The sequence below is a fragment of the Drosophila sechellia genome, chromosome 3L, assembly GCF_004382195.2.
Source record: "Drosophila sechellia strain sech25 chromosome 3L, ASM438219v1, whole genome shotgun sequence".
Classification (NCBI taxonomy): Eukaryota; Metazoa; Arthropoda; class Insecta; order Diptera; family Drosophilidae; genus Drosophila; species Drosophila sechellia.
The window spans coordinates 10,486,174-10,490,317 of NC_045951.1; the positions used below are offsets into that span (position 1 = coordinate 10,486,174).

A 4,144-nucleotide genomic window follows, 5' to 3' on the forward strand; every position below is an offset into this window, starting at 1 on the left:
ACATTATTGCTCTCATCCAAACACATTTTCCCCTCATTCTCCCGGCGAGAGAACTCAACTAAATCTGTTGCAAATACAATTCGAATCGAACCGAAAAATCTTTACGAAAAATTGCCCTCCAGGGTGAATATTTAAACGAGCTACAAAATATTTATTTATGCCCATTCTCTGTGTTTATATGTGTGTGAGTGTGCTTTGGCATTCAAAGTCTAATTCATAATAGATTCATGTGCTGGGCGCTTTTGCTTTGCTTTGCTCTGGCCTGGCATACGAGGCGTATAAGTAATAAGTTTTTATTTGGCACTTGGCTGCCAAACGATTTGTAGTTTTGTTGTTGCTGGCGTCATTTAATGGCTAACCAATACGATGTATCTGCGGAAGACGGACAGGCAGGCCTTATAGCTGTCTCTGTATCTGTATCTGTGTATCTCGTATCTGTATCTATATCTATAGCCGTGCCCTGGTGTCTTGTATCTGGTAGCTGAGGTACATTTCTCTGTATCTGGCAATCTCTGTGCTAAAATTAATTTGTAGAAAAATGCGTGAGTTTTTCCTCAGCCGCCACTCGGCTTTTCCCAACCGCCAATCCCCCCCTTCAACAAACGTACAAACGTCAACCGCCCCCTTTTTCCTTTTGCGGCTGAGCAGGCTGGCAGCAAATTACGAGAAAATTAAATGTTGATTTAATTTTGAAAAGCAATTTTTCATTTTTAGCCACACCGACGACCGAAGCAGCGAAGCAATTGACGTATGTATTTGATTGTATCTGTGCTCGTTTGTATCTGTATCTGGGTATTTGCATTTGTCTACCCCCCTTTTAAGCCCCCCTCCCCATAGCTACACCATCCGCTCCACCTTCATCCCCTTTGCTCCATCGACGACCTCCGTTTGAGTTACAATATTTCCGTTGTTCGTTTTCGCACTTTGCACGTCGCGCTGTCGCTTTGTTTTTGGGGTTCGTTGGCTGAACATTGGCTCCAAAATATAAATAATTGTGTAGCGATAAAACCTTGAAATGTAGTGAATTGCATTTAAAGTAAACAGCATTCAAAACTTTCGAAGTATAAGCATTTAAGTAAGAGATAATTTTGAATTTTATTGGCTTATCTAATTGCAAATTTTAATCAATTTCCTAAGGCAATGCTTTTACAATCCGCTTGCAGCTTCAATGTTACTTTAAATATAAAAATTAATTTTAAAATTTAACTTTGCTGTCGTATAAATCATTCAAAACGCCTTGTTTAAAGATATTGGGCCTGTTGAATTTTTAAATCCGTGGCATCAGCTTACAAAAGCAGATAATTGGTTTAATCTCACGTTTAAAGATTTTTACGATGTCCGTTAAAGCCGATACTAATTTAATTTGAGCTTTTTAGTGACCACCCACTTCTCCAGCCAACAACAGTCCGCAACAACAGGTTCTACCTCCCCAAAAACCACGCCCACCTGCTCAAAAGCGGCTGCGGCAAACAAAATTCAGCGGCACAATTCAAAGTCAGAGGCCGTATAAGGCAAAGGCAACTTTGGCTTGATCCAATGAACCAGTTGATTCTTTAATCTTGAAAAGGCATAATTGAGGGGCCGACGAGGGGATGCGTGTGATAGCAACTGCTAATACCAATTAGTGTTTGACGTTAGAAGGAACTAGCAACGAGCTACGAGCCAAGCTGAAAAAAAAAACAGCGGCAGCCGAACAAAGATTTATGATCTCACAGTTTGGATGAGAAAATAGAAACCGAGACATATGGAGGAGAAACTACGAATAGGGGGAGTTTGACAGCTCGAAAGAGATATTTTTATATGTCCAACTAGTTCTTCACTTTGGCAGCATGGGTCATCGATATAAGTAGGAATTTTAATATTATTTTATATCTTGTAGATTCTTTTAGCTTGGAAAATATTTAGGAAGCCTTTAAATTGCTTTAAATATTCAATTATTAATTCTATATAATCTATTAATTATTCTTTTAAAGTTTTTCACTATATTTGAAATTATCTTGATACTACTTTTGAAAGGAAGTTTGCGTTCCTTTATTTGATTGCCTTTTTTCAAGAGTCTACAATGTGACGAAAAATGATTTCGTTAATGTCAGCAGAAAATAAGTTGGCCCAAAGTCCAAGCCTTTGGGAAACTTTTTGCTTCGTTTCAGTTTTTTTTTTTTAGCCCTACTTGGTGCTTCGTCTCTCTCCCTCGCGTGTGTATAGATTTTTATCAAGTTTTTTGTTCTGACAAATTAAACTCTTCTTGTTGAACCAAAAAAATTCTTCATTTTAATTTTTTTCCAGCTCGTTTTTGTTTTTTTTTGTTGCTGCCGTTGCCCGTTGGAAGGTGTTTGAGATTGTTGTTGCTGTTTTTGGTGGGGCTTCGGCTTCTGGGTCATCGCTCTTAAAATATTTAAATATTTTTTACAATTTCGTTTTTTTTTTTGGCTTGACGTTGTTTGTGTTTCACCTGAAAGTTGTCTTTGAGGTTGTGGTTCTCGTTGCTGTTTTCATTTTATTTTTTATTTTTGCCGCTCATACCTCATCACATAGAAGACAGAAAGTACAGCAAAAAAAAAAAGCGACAGATATCCGCACACATGGAAATCCACACACAAGTCGCTGTGGTCGTTGATCCGTCGATGAGACAGCGAATCAGTGTTTTTAACCGATTTTGACAGCGCCATAGGGCGGTAGTTCCCACCACATTTTTTTTTGGCGGGAGGAAGTGTCGCGGTCTTCTAGTTTAAAGCCCCAGCGAAGTGCGAAAGATAAACCATAGTTTGTATCTGTAGAATGGGCACAAAGTGGAAAGTCACAGTAAGCCAAGATAAGTATGTTAATTGGAAAATATTTGCCAAGCGGATTAAGTTCTTTGAGTGTGTATCAAATAGATTCACTTAGTTAGTAATCTCTTATAAAAATACATATATAAAATATAAATTTATTTAGATTTATATAACTTACAAGCATAGAATGGCAGACTTTTCTGTCTGGAAACCTGCACGCTCTTTACAAAAATAGTCGCACTTGCGCTTTCAATTGATGCGGAAGCATTTTCCGATTCCTGGAAAAGCGATAAAGCGGCAGAATGTTGCCATTTCTTCGCTTTCGCATAGGTTGAATTCAGAGTTTTCTATGCCAAAGGCATACACTTAGGTAGGGCTATGGTTATAGCCATATAGACATCGCCCCATCTGCCGCCGCTTGCCACATTCATCATTCTACGGCTGAGCGAGACAAGTGCGTGCCCAGTTCATTACGATGATGATGCAGCTGCACTGAGAACAATTATACAGACAAACTATATAGATCATTGATTATTTAGCATATAATTAGCATAGCATATGCACAAAAGCTTACCCAAGTTCCCTTTCCACTACGACAATTTTATTTTACGATCTGAAACATTATTTGTTTCAGTGCATTTATGCTTTAGATGAGCGCGAAAAGTGCAGAGGACGCGGATGATGGCGAGGAAGATGCTGGCGCAGTCTGGTGGTGATGCCTTGGCAACTACTTTGCACTTTGCCAGATACTTAACTCGCAGCTATTTACAAGTCATGCTTGTTGCGAATTCGCTTGACTGTGCACCAGGATGCCCCATCCCCATCCCTACCCTATAGCCATCCCCCCGCCATTTGGGCACAGATGAAATCAGTGCATCTTGCACCTATTTATATTCGCATTTATAAATAAATTGCGATGCGAACGAGTTGTTGCCGTTGTAATAAATATTCCTGCACACAGTGCGACAAACGAAACGAGGATGGGTACATATATTTATATTTAGCCAATTTTCAACGCTTGTTGACAAAACTGTCAACAAAATGCAATGCAAAGCGTAATAAAATTGTACAAGATGTTCCGATGGGAGGCGGGCAGGAGTGAGTGAGTGGGACGGTGAAAAGGGCGCATCGAGTTGGGGGAAGATAGACAGATAAACAAAGTTGCAGTTGTGTGACAGAAGCGAAGCGAGCAATTGTCACATTACGTATACGCCGCGGGAGCAGACAGTGCGGCACGCAGAGCGACAGATACATCTGCACACGCAGATACAGATACTTAGACTCAGACATCACGAGCCAAGAACATATGTTCTAGTGGATGTTAGCACGGCGAACGAATGAAAATGTCAGCTCAACACGGAGACAACCCCAAA

General features: G+C 39.9%; 1 long non-coding RNA gene across 2 annotated transcripts; it reads left to right on the top strand.

The window, feature by feature from the left end:
• The first annotated feature begins 390 nt into the window (after positions 1 to 390).
• Positions 391 to 3,746, top strand: LOC116801251. Of its 2 annotated transcripts, XR_004361882.1 has the most exons (3): positions 391 to 542; positions 715 to 748; positions 3,406 to 3,746. It is a non-coding gene; the product is annotated as an uncharacterized LOC116801251 (long non-coding RNA). The 2 variants fall into 2 exon arrangements; XR_004361883.1 differs by lacking the exons at positions 391 to 542; positions 715 to 748 and adding an exon at positions 890 to 1,075.
• Positions 3,747 to 4,144: the final 398 nt, after the last annotated feature.